This window comes from Canis lupus, chromosome 11 (genome assembly GCF_003254725.2).
Source record: "Canis lupus dingo isolate Sandy chromosome 11, ASM325472v2, whole genome shotgun sequence".
Lineage (NCBI taxonomy): Eukaryota > Metazoa > Chordata > Mammalia > Carnivora > Canidae > Canis > Canis lupus.
In genome coordinates this window covers 46,149,968-46,163,403 of record NC_064253.1, presented here as the reverse complement: position 1 = coordinate 46,163,403, position 13,436 = coordinate 46,149,968, and the positions used below count along the sequence as shown (strand labels likewise).

General features: G+C 35.5%; 1 protein-coding gene across 10 annotated transcripts in view; it reads left to right on the top strand.

The window, feature by feature from the left end:
- The window catches only part of LINGO2 (leucine rich repeat and Ig domain containing 2), a 1,134,307-nt gene that overhangs the window by 398,579 nt on the left and 722,292 nt on the right, over nucleotides 1–13,436 (top strand). The window lies entirely within an intron of this gene.

Genomic DNA, 13,436 nt, shown 5'->3' with positions numbered 1-13,436 from the left:
TTTAAAAAAATATATTTTGCCAACTTAGGAATGCTCTCCACCAGGTGGAGAGTAGAGAAAGAAAACAATTTTATTATGGAAGAAGCATTAAGGCAAAATGTGGTGTGCATCACAAGCCATCTAAGAGATTGCAAAGACAGAAAGAAAGCCCACCATTTTCTGTGGTCAAGCAGGTACAACTCATTACAGGAAGAGGAGTTAACAGCATCATTTGCCATACAGAGTTCATCCTATCTTTATACCTGGTAATTGGGATGATCATCTGTGTTAGCTAATTGGGTTTATCCAGAGGGAGGAAATTTTTTCATTTGTTTATGACAGCAGGTACTTTTATGACTTAGACTAGGGCACAGTCGGGCTCCTACCCTCCTACAGAAGCAGAGAGAGTGGTGCAAAGTCCCTTGATGTTTACAATTCAGAAAGATAGCTCTCAGGTTTTGAGAAGAATGTTTCTGGGTTGTAAAGCTGACAAAGGGCCTATCTAGCTTCAAAACAATTTATACATAGTTCAAAGTACTTAGAAAGTTTTCTAAAGTAAATGCTCAAAGAAAAAGAGAAGGAAAACTCTTCCGTTATTTTTAACTGGAAGAATTCATCCTCTTAACTTTACTTTGTATTTGCCCTTACTCATTTAAGAATACCAGTCTAAGAAGTTATTTTTCTTAAGATTGTCACAGAAAGATGCCTTTTTGTTTGAACAGATTAAGCTATGATAATATTATCTTCTTTGGACTACCAGCAGTGGAATTTATATAATTCTGAAAAAGATGCTTATTTTCTTTTGTGCCTTTAATGTCTGTATCTGGTTTATTATTTTTGTTTTGTTTTCATGTGAGAGCCCTTTTTCCCCGTTAAACTTGAAACTCCTGAAGGGCAGGAATCATGCTGACTTTTTCCTCTGTTTCCTCAGGGTATCTAGTGCTCAAGAGCTGTTATTCAGTCAAATCATGAAATTGTTATTATCTGTTTTGGGTGTTACTTGCTGCTATGAATAGAGACACTTTTGCTTGAGAAGTGTCTCCAACTTGTTTCTTCTTTCATTTTCTTTCCCCCCTGTTAAAGCCAAATGCATCCCAGGACTCATTTATCTTTTTTCCCCCCCAAGAATGTTTCTGCATGAAGTTTTACTACATTAAATAGAAAAATTAATAAGCCTTTTAGAAGAGAGATCACCTACAGTTTTTTGAAGTTGAGTCTCTCAATAAAAAATCTTGTGTCCCTTTCTTAGGTGAGGAAAGATACCTGTGAATAGCCTACAGTCATGGTTAATGTCTGGGATGGCTTAGTTAGACCAAACAGTTTCAATAATTTGTTGAACAGATTTGGAATAGAGTAGCTGTTTAGGAACCTCCCTTGACTCATCCACAGGTGGAGTGTTATAGTGGTTAATTTTTAAGATAATCATTTTAAATTTTTTATTGTGAATGTTTGCTTTGCTAAAAATAAAAAAAATCTGTTTTGACCTTACTTATGCCCACTATCTGTATCATAAATCCTATTCTTTCTTCCAGAAACAAAAATGTTTCTATTTAAATTTTATTACTGATCAAGAACACTTATACCATTATATTAGAATTAGTTATGTACAGTCAGCTCCTTGAGGTTACCTTACACTGTTTTTCTACATTGCAGAAGCTAGCACAAGACAAACCCTAAATAAATGTCTCGAATTAAATAGTGAAAGTGGTAGATGATGATGAAGTTTTGGAATATAGGTAAGTTTGGTGGGGTGCGGTCCAGAGCCGACAACCAAGGAAGAATTCTTGAGACGTCTTTGGTGCAAAATGGTGGTTTTATTAAAGCACAGGGACAGGACTCATGGGCAGGAAGAGCTGCTGACCTGGGCTTGTGAGGAGTGGCTGATTATACACCTGGGAGTTGGGGGAGGTAAGGAAAAGGGAGATTTCAAAAGGATTTTCATTTGCTACCAAGGACCTACAACATACTGGACGCCTTGCCATTTTCAAGTTAAAGATTGCTCTTCACTTTAGCAAGATATTAACATTAAGACAATTAGAAACTTCCTGAGTAATGTCACAGTTATCCCACCCTGGGCAGGGGTCTTTTGTGGGATATCAACTGTGCTTTGACCCCAGCTAGCCCTGTTCCCCATCAGATGATGATATTTATTAGATTTAATAGAATAACAGTTCTTAGATTAGAACCCGACTCTATGTTTTCTCCCTTGCAATTTTTCTCCTATGTCTTTAATAATTCAGATTATAGAAGAAGCAGTAATACTTTCCACTGTGAGATCCAGGCAGGGCCACCAAAAAACAGCCAGAACTCTTTCAGTCAGTGTCTCTTGAGCCTCCTGGCTCTGGGCAGTTTTCATCAGCTCACTTTGCCTGTCTGTCCTATAAGCCTTGGATATTTTGTAAACAATATCCCTTCAGTGATCTACCCAGGGGCCCTGCTTGTCCTCCACCTCTTCTATAAAGTTACAGAGGACAGCTTTAGCTACAGTTTCCATCTTCCTGATACAACATCCAAGGAGCAGCTGGGAGCAGAAAGATTCAAATAAGCAATCAATCACAATAACACTCAGAGAGTCTCTCCTCCAGTATTTGACATTTTGTTGACATGCTATCAGAGCACTTCACACTTGACTAGTAAGCCAGGAAAACAATTACTGGGTCACTAACAGGAACTGAAAGGCGCGGCGGGGCGGGGCAGGGGGGGTGGGCAGAATAAAAAAGCAGCAAGGAAAAAAGAAAAAAAAAAGAGTCCTTCTAAAACAACACACTAAAAATTGCTAGAGCTCTGACATCCTGACATACATGCAAGGTTGTTCCATGGTACTCATGGAAATTACGCAAAAAGAAAAAGCTCTGTAAAGGAGGCAAAAATGAGGGAAGGAAAAGAAAATATTTCTGAAGTTTGAGGCTGTCTTGATTTTTGGGTTATCAGAAACATAAGTCATTTAAGAGTTCCTTGGAATATCACTATATTAGCAGGTAGTGAATGGAGCCAGTAAAGAAGCATTATTAAAGTTAATGATACCGTCACTCCTTGGTGACCATATTTTCTGGGGTAGCACATAAATACAGCACTAAATTATAGGAAAACAGAGGCTTACAGAAAGGGTGGTTTGCCACTGTAAGATATACTCTAATTTTCTGAAACCATTCAGATGGTGAAGAGTGAAAAGCAGAGGAGAAATGCAGGGAGCCAAAAAAAAAAAAAAAAAAAAAAAGAAATGCAGGGAGCCAGGGTATCAACACGAGAGTATATACTATATAAAACTTGTCCTGTAATGTTGCTTTAGGAGGTGGATGGCAATTGCAGACTAAGGTGGGTAAGGACAGATTCTACAATGCCACTTTGTATTGGTTAAGTAATGGTCTGTATGAGGGAAATTTGTAAACCAGGGTCAGTAGGAAGAGGCACATGTACCCACATTCTCTCCTCCTTTCATAGAGAACCCTTAGGACCTAGGTGAAGTTGCTAGAGCTACAATCGATTTACTGTCTGGAGGAAGCTTCGCCTTTGGTGGCTCTTCTGCTTTATAGGGCAAGCATGTGAGCATTGTTATCTGGACCCCAAGGCAAAAAGTCAAGTTGGGTACAAAAAGCTTGGGTTTGGATGACAGATTATTTAGCAGTTGGTTGGGAAAGTCCATATACCTGAAAAGTTTGTAACTCTTAGGAGCTTGTAGCCTGTAATGCTCTGAGAGAGTTGCCACTGTTGTGTGGGATGCAGCCCTCCTCTCCATGAGAGGGCAAGTTTGAGGTCCTAGCTTAGCTGATTGAGCTAGTTGTTGGAGCAAACCTGAATGTTACCAGAATTATCTATTTAGATAAATAGCCCATCAAATGGGCTAATTGGAGAGTAGGTTCTTGGAGAACAGAGGCTTTCAATGAGTAAACTGACAAATATTTAAAGAACTATATATTTAGCTTTATATTCCTTCATCTAGTTTTTAAAACACTGCACTTTACATATTGAGAAACAGATACTTTAGAGGGGTCAAGTTACCAAACCTGAGTAAGTGGCAAATCACAATTTGAATATAAAATTGATGTGTTCTACATTATACGATTGTAGCTCTATAGCTAGTGTGCTTCATGATACAAAAGTCTCCTTCCATATCTGTAAAATTATAGGAGCTCAAAGAGCTAGAGCCCTGAGGAAAATCCAGGAGAAATTATAAAAGTGGAATTCAAAGAAATGGAACTCTGAGAAGGATCAAGGGCATGCTATAAAGTCCAAGTCACAAGTGCTATGCTAGGTTTGATTTCAATTAGTGAAAAGAATGAACTAGGATTTAAGTGTATATATCCATGATGGCTAGAAATTCCTAATACTTTCTCAGGAACACGGTTGGCATTTATAGGTCTTATAGAGGCTTTATATAAACTGTTAAAGCTAAAGTCACCTTTAATCGTATCACTGTCGTCAGACTCATACCCTATTAATGACCATATTATTATAGTTAGCTACAATTGATAGATCAGTTTATGGTTTACAGATACCTTAACTCATCTATGGGATAGTTAAGCCTACCTCTTTTTTTTTTTTTTTTTGAGAAAACTAAAGTTCAGATCATTTAGGTAATTTCCCCAGTACACTAAGAGCTAGAATTTGAACCAAGTCCTTTTGACAACTCATGTCAGCTCATTTTTAGAAACCACAAACAGCTTTAGAGATGGCGGCTCATACCTGTTAGGACATGCCGAAAATGTTTTGCAAAATAGTGTTTGATGTTCCAGTTACACAAAGAGTAAAGTGATTTCAGGTTCACATCACAATTCCAAATGAGTTATATCCTTGAAAAGTTATACTTATTATACACAATATTATAATTATTGCTATGGTAGTTCTCACTCTCATTCTTATTAAGACTGCATCAGAATTAAACTTGCCCTTTATGCTCCTGAGTATTAAGACATTTCCAAGCCATTCTAAAAAGTACTGATTTAGAATATGATTGTCAAGGTCTATGAGGTTGTTATTACCTCCACCAGTGTAAATGATCAGAAATAGCTGAGAGCAATAGACCTTTATTGCAGGCATATAGGAGAGATATGTAGGAACATTATGATGATGTCCTCTATTTTCCCCTATTGAAGAGGATTTGTAGATCTTAAATGCTTTCTAAGTAGCTGGTAATACAAAAGGAGAGATTTTAGTTTAACACCCAGAGGCCATGATAGCATCTTCAGTAAATAGCATCATTTTTGCCTTCTTGTCTTTCCCCCTTTTCTCAGGCTTGGCAGGGAACCAGAAAACGTTCGTGGGTTTAGACATGTCAAAGAAGGAGGAGCTAACTTCTGACATCATGATTATAAAAGCCATTCAATTTTAAAACTCCGTATAGGAGATCATTTATAAACCATTTGTCATATTTTATTTCTTTTTATCCATATATTAAGTCTGCAAGGAAAAAGTTATTTCAAATATTATTTAGATGGAGCCACTAAGATCCAGAGAAGTTAAGTGATTTACTCAAGGCAACAGAGCTAGTAAACAGAAAAGATTGGATTCAGTTTGTGTCTTCTGATTCCACAGGCTTTGTACCATTCTATTGTGTTTCCTTTTTTTTTTCTATTGTGTTTCCTAATTAATAATTTTCTTTACTTGTAGATTTAAAAAAACTTTAATGTATTTTATATTTAATAGGTATAGATCTATTCAGATTATCTATTTCTTCTTGTGTGAGTTTTTTTAGGCAACTTTATATACTACTCAGTGCTCAACACAAGTATAGTCATCAGTTGTCACCAAAAAAAAATTATTACCATCTTACTGACTGTATTCCCTATGCTGTATTTTTCACCTCCATGACTTATTTATTTTGTAACTGGAAGTTTGTACCTCTTAATTCCCTTTACTTATTTTAATCATCCCCCTACCTACCTCCCCTCTGGCAACCACCAATTTTTTCTGTGTATTTAAGAGTCTGGGTTTGTTCATAACATATATATGTGCATATCTATATATGTATATGACATATATGTGATATATGTCTGTGTTTATATCTATATCTATCTGTCTCAAATCTTTTTCTGTTCGTCTATTGTTGGATACTGGTTGCTTCCATATCTTGGCTATTATAAATAATGATGCAATGAACATAAGGGTGCATATATCTTTTTAAATTAACATTTTTGTATTCTTTGGGTAAATACCCAGTAATGGAATTACTGGATCATAAAGTATTTCTATTTTTAAATTTTTGAGAAACCTATATACTGTTTTCCACAGTGGATGAATCACCTTTTATTCTTCCCAGCAATGCGTGAGCATTCCTTTTTCTCCACACACTTGCCAACACTTGTTATTTCAATTCTTTTTGATTCTAGCCACTTTGCCTGGTGTAAGATGATATCTCTTTGTGGCTTTCATTTGCATTTATTTCCCTGATGATTCGTCATGTTGAACATTTTTTCATGTGTCTGTTGGCCATTTGGATGTCATTGGAGAAATGTCTATTTGTGTCTTCTGCCTGCTTTTGTTTTATTTTTTTAAAAAATTATTTATTTATTCATGAGAAACAGAGAAAGAGAGGCAGAGACATAGGCAGAGGGAGAAGCAGGCTCCATGCAGGGAGCCTGATGTGGGACTCAATCCCTGGACCCTGGGATCATTACTTGAGCCAAAGGCAGGTGCTCAACCACTGAGCCACCAAGACATCTCATTCTGCCCATTTTTAAATCAAATAATTTGTGTGTGTTGAATGGTATAAGTTCTTTATTTTTTTTTTGGATATTAATCTCTTATTAAATATATCATTTGCAAATATCTTCCTCTATTTGTTAGATTGCCTTTTCATTTTGTTACTGTTTTCCTTCACTATGCAAAAGCTTTTCCAGTAATTTATTTTTGCTTTTGCTTTTGTTTGCCTAAGGAGACATATCTAGAAAAATGTTTCTGTGGCCAATGTCACAGAAATTACTACCTGTTTTCTTCTAGGAGTTTTTTGGTTTCAGGTTTCACATCTAGGTCTTTAATCCATTTCAAGTTTATTTTGCTATAGGTAAGAAATTGGTTCCCTTTATTCCTTTGCATGTGTAGCTTTCAGTTTTTCCAACACCATTTATTGAACAGACTGTCTTTTCCTCATTGTATAAATTTTTCCTTCTTTGCCATAGATAAAATGACCATATGGGCATGGGTTTATTTCTGAGCTCTCTAGTCTGTTTTCTTGATGTCTGTGTCTCTTTTTGTGCCAGTACCATACTGTTTTGAATACTTCAGCTTTCTAGTATATCTTAAAATCTGAAATTGTGATATCTCCAGCTTTGTTCTTCTTTCTCAAGATTGCTTTGGCTATTCAGGGTCTGATGTGATTTCATCAAATTTTAGCATTATTTTTTCTAGTGTTGTAAAACATGCTGTTGGCATTTTATACGAATAGCATTAAATCTGTAGATTGCTTTGGGTACTGTGGCTATTTTAATAATATTTGTTGTTCTAATTCATGAACATGGAATATCCATTTGTTTATGTCATTTTCCATTTCTTTCATCAGTGTTTTATAGTTTTCAGAGTACAGGTCTTTCAGCTCTTTGGTTAAGTTTATTCCTAGGTATCTTATTATTCTTTGAGGCAATTTTGAGATTACTTTCTTAACTTCTCTTTCTGCTGCTTCATTATTAGTGTATAGAAATACAATAGGTTTCTGTATAATAATTTTGTATCCTGTGACTTTATTGAATTCATTTATCAGTTCTAATAATTTTAAGTTTAACATTTAAAACATCTTAACATTCTGTAATTTATCCTACTGAAGAGTATAAAAGTCAATTTGACATGACTATATGATTTGCCTTAAATATTTTACAGTATTAATTTTGTTATTGAAATTCTGGGGCTATTTCTTTTTTTTTTCTTTTTTTCTTTATTATTTTTTAATAAATTAATTTTTTATTAGTGTTCAATTTACCAACATACAGAATAACACCCAGTGCTCATCCCGTCAAGTGTCCCCCTCAGTGTCTGGGGCTATTTCTAATAATATGTCACTATTTCTAATGACATATCTCCACTTTTCTTGAAAACTGAGAATTAATTTTTCATACTTGCCATTAGTATAGATTTAATGCTGCCGAATCTGTATCACAATAATTCTGTACTAAAACAATTGTATATTAAAAATAAACAGATAAAAGGCTTAGAACACTAATCTCCATGTTTCTGTAATAATGTTCTCAAACTTTGCAGATGATAGCAATCATTAAACATGGAGCTTCCCTAGGGTCCTGTCATGTAGATTTGGATTTGAATGAGGCTCCAGAATTTATATTTCTAACAAATTCCTCCAAGGATTCTTCTCATCATGGAAGTTTGGGAAACACCATGCTATCTCAGCTTTGGAATGATTTCTTCATATAAAAGTTTCAGTTTTAGCACCAGGCATATTTGTGTTCTAGCCTAATCTCTAATACTTACCAGGTACCTTGTGGCAAGATGTTTAGATGAACAATTTCTTCATTTTTAAATGGGAACAGTAGTCCCCTGTTGGAAGAATGTGAGAATTAAATGAAAGAAGCACCTAGTAAAATATTCAGTAAAGTGATACACAGTACATACTAAATATTTGTTCCTTTTCTTTCCCCATATGTATTAGAACAGTTGAGAAATACTCTGAAAGGAAATATAGACACCTAGCTTTATTAGAGGACATTTTATTAAAATATAAAGTGTGTGTGCCTGTGTGTATGTGTCTGTACATTTCTGTTTTCATTTAATACATTTGGGGTAGGGAATCAAAATTTGCGCAAACTGTATTTGCGTGAAGAAATTATTGGAATGCAGAATTTTTTCTCTTCCATTTTACTTTCAAATACTACTAATTTCCCTTGTTCTAAATATTAAGTGCTGGGTGCTTTTTACACGTTATTTTTAACTCAGATGACATCCCACGAAATGTTCTTTTTCTTATTTGCCTATGTATATGCACAGACAGGCTAAGTTACTTGCCAAATTACCCAGCAGTAAGACAGACAGGATTTGATCCTTGTTTTCTCTGATTCAAAAGCATGTCCTAACCTGTAAGATATTCTCCTTCCTGTGTTTTTTATCCTATTCCCATTCCTGACCCCTGATTCACTTTCCTGTTTAGGGTTAATTGAATAAGAATAGCAACACAGAAATTAAAAGCTTCCCCTATGGCCTCACAGTACTCAGGTATATTGCAGCATATTCTTGGAGTTGTAAGCAGTTTAGGCTTAATTGCCATGTAAGATATTAACTGCTGATTTAGGACGTCATCTTCTTTGAGGACTGGCTCTGGAAAAAGTATTTGATTTTCCTCTCTGATTATGCCTTCACATTTTATAACCTTGTCATATCAATGTCCTTTTCTCAATAAGGAGGCAAGAGCTGAATGAATGGAATACCTTCCTCTGAAGATGAAAAAAAAGGAAACTGTCCTATTTTAAGTCAAAGGAAGATTTTAGGGAAGCCCTGAGGTGCTAAGCAATACTGCAGCTCCAGATCAAGCTCACCTTGTTCCCTGGAGTTATTTCTCCTGGGGTCACTCTTACAGTGCAAGTTTAGACCTGTAAGGACTTCCCAAAAACCCTCCCAAATTGTTCACCTGGGGTTCTGTGTGACTAATCTTCTTTTGAGCCATGGGACAAGAAAGCTTTCCAGCTGATTATACTGTGAAATATCAAGAGTCTCCAGATGACAGTCTGTCTTTTCTACTAATGTACTTTGTGGCCTGAAAGTGTTAATGATGTGCCCCATTCACTGGGTACTTACTGTATGCCAGACACAGTGACCTTTCCCAGGGAGTAGTATCATCTCCATTTTATATATAAGTAAAATGAGGCACCTAGAGGTTAAATAACTTGCCCCAGGCACAGAAACAGAAAATGGGAGAACCAGAATGCAAAATTAGGCTGTCATGCTCCCAAATCCTCACTCTTTTCTTTATAAATCCAAACAACCCCTGGTATCTCACTAAGATGAGGAGGAATGGAAACCGTGTGGAATTAGGGACCAGTCTAAAACGTTTCCAAACTTACTGTTAGCCTCGTGAATCTCTTATGCTTAACTTGGTAAATATGGAGAAGAGAGTTTTAAATTGCTTACTTCTGACTATTTCCTAGGGGGTTTGAGAAACAACCTGGATATACTATCCAGAGTACTTCACAGAAAAGTCTTTATACTAAATTTCTTCTGTTATTTATGAACATGAAGAATATAGCACAAATGGTGTGCTTATGTGTGTATTTCTCTTTAAGCTGTGGCATGAATGATCACATGGAGTATCAAATGTTGTGTTTGTAGCACATCCCTTGCCATCTACCTGCAGGTTTCTGAATAACAACAGAGTTATCTTACTCTGGCTATTCCACTTGAGTGGAAATTAACTGTGCTTGATCTCTAGGAGAAGGGACATAGCTGGCTTTGGCCAAATTACCAAGAAAAGTTATTCAAGGTGCCATTCTACCCGCATTTGTTACTCTGCTAGTCTACTTCCTAATTCCACCATGAGCTCAATACTTACATAAAACTTTCAGGTTTTTTAAACCTGAGCTCAATATTATTATTTTTTAAATAAATTTAACAGTATTTCTCTTATGGCTCATTGTGGGATGATATGAAGTATGTCTGACTTTTGCTAATTGCTCCAATGTGTGTTAATTAGCCCAGATGAAGAAAAGCAATACTATTTAATGATTATCTTTTCTTGAATATAAATTATAACGTAAGTTTTATGCTACTTAAATAAGCTTGATGGTATGGAGGACAGCTAATAATTTCCATGGATACTGAGCAAAGAAAGGAGACTCCTGAGTCAGACAAAGGACTTTATTATTCATGACAAAGAGTATCATCAAAGATACACTGGCTCCCCAAGTCCCAAACCTCATGGAGGCCAGGTGGAACCTGCATATACAATGGAGAATTTCCTAAAAGAAAACAATCCTGAGCTTAGGGTACCCACCATTAAAAAAATACACTAATTATGAAGCTTTAAAATTTAAGTTAAAATAATTACCTTTCACAATAGTATCAAATGTATGAAACACTTAAGGATAAATCTGAAAAATAGGCAATATTTGTTCAATGAAAACTATATAATATTGCTGAGAGAAATTGAAAGAACCCACGTTGAAGGAGTAATAGACAATATTCATAGGATGTCAGTTCTTTTCATATTGATCTGTAGATTCAATGGAGATCCACTCAGACAGAGGAAACACAAAGTACAAAGTCCCTTATGCAAGGGTATGCTGAGAATATGTGGGAAACCACTTCCATAGCAAGCAGTGAGCCAACTTCTTTGTCCTGATGAAGAGTGATTATATTGCTGGATTGCATGAGGCATTACTGCAGTACATTTTTTTCACTTCTGGGTGAAAGAATGGTCATGACCTTAAGATTCTGGCTCAACAAGACTGGAGGAGCTCAAATCTCCGTGGGAGACTGCCTCCCGGCAATTATGTGCCAAACACTATAATTAAACTTGATATACATTGTCTTATTTATTTATTTATTTATTTATTTATTTATTTTTACATTGCCTTATTTAAATTAAAACAAGAACTATATGAGGTGAAAATTATTCCCCCCACATAAAAGATGAGGAAATGAGGCTCAAAGAGGTTGACCTCCCCAAGACTATGTGACCAGTTAGCACAAATATTATGAACTCCAAACTTGTTTTTCTCCCTATACATCATTGCTTTTCCAACTGGGAAAGTGATACAATAAGGAAAGAACCAGGCCGGCAACACATGTTCAGATCTGTTCTGAACATCTTCAGATCACCACACACAACCAGAAAGACTTCAAAGTCCTCTGCAATGGGAACCAAAAGATAATGTGTTCTCATGGTGGTTTCCTCTTTCCTTCCAGTCTTCTAGGCTGAATGTTTCTCTTCCTACTGCTGTTTGGTTTAGGATTCCCTGAGGGGAAAGTAGAATCTTGGCTTTACTCTGCCTGTTTCCTTCATCTGCAGAAGATGGGATTGGGGGAGTTGTTCAGTTGTTCATTAGAGAACAAATGAAATATGAAAGTTTATTATTCTCAGCTCCCATGACTGCCGGTTCCTCTTTACAAGATGGGAAAATCTGAGTTCTTCTGGTTGCAGAGCTGAGGAGTTCATGCCAAACAAATGAAAAAAATATTGTACTTCAAAGTTAGATCACCCAGATAGGTAAATCCGCTCTCTAATCTTCAGTTTTTCCATTAGTAAAAAGAGATAGTTAAGCTAAGTGATCTTTGTGTTCCTTGTAATTTTGGTTCTCATTAAAACAGTTTCCCATTTCTCCTAGTTGCTTTTCCTCTTCTTTCTTTTCAGAAAACCCTAGAAATATTTAGTTTGTGTAAGAAAAATACTAATGATAGTGATTTATGTGAACCCTTTAGCAATTATGACTAAACCATGCAACACAATGATGATTATGCATATCATTAAATATGCATCAGATTAATTTGGTTGTGAGTTTTATTTGATTCCACACTAAACTCTTCACATATTTATTCTTCAGAGTCTGTTGCTCATGTAATATGGTCATCTGCTCACAAATTTGGAACTATTGTTAGTACTTTGCAGAGCATCCTTACTTCCACTGTATAACCAATGGTCTTGGACCAATCATTTTACTTCCTCTGAAGTACTTTATTTTTTTCAAAATAAACATGCTTATGACATGGATTTCTTAAAACATCTGCCTTGCCATGGCATTGTCCTTTTGCTTCCTATCTCTTCTTTATTTACTTTGCATTATTTATTTCAATGTCTTTTGATTGAGGAACAGAATTTCATTTGAAAAGACACACTGAGAACATAAAAAGTCCATGTTTCAAAAAAGAAAGTATGGACGTTAATACTTATTGGGTAAAAATTCTGTGTAAACTTTAAACACTGAAGTTAATTGGTTAAAATTTGGTAAAGTAAACTCAGTTAAGTCATGACTAGACAAATGAATGAGACTCATTTAGACAATTTAACTTATAAATAAGCACGTTTACATTTTTCAATGGGCTAGGCATCTAAATTGAGATTTCTAAAATGAAATCTTTAAAATCCCAAACTCAATATGATAGCATATATAGTTCCAATATAGATTTCCAAGTTAAAATAAATATAAGAAACTCCCCCAAAGCTCGGAGGAAGTTATACAGGACTAGAATACTGAATATGGGTTTATAGATACAATATAAAGACTCAGGCCTTGAGAGGAAAAGGTAACATTTTCCAGAAGGAGAATGTTTCCCTAACCAATATTTGAGCACAATGATGAGTCTGATACATGTGGAAAGTGTTAAGGTTAGAAACCTGACAAGAACAGAGACTTCTATTGGGGAGTGAGAAGTAAAAGCCTTAGTGTGGAGTACGAGTAACTATATGATGAAAGTCATGTTGGATTTGTGATCTGTACGTCAGAAATTAATTTACATTATTGCCAGAAAATTTGCATTATTATTTAGAGGTAACTTTTAGTATATAAGCAAGAACTAGGCAAAGATGA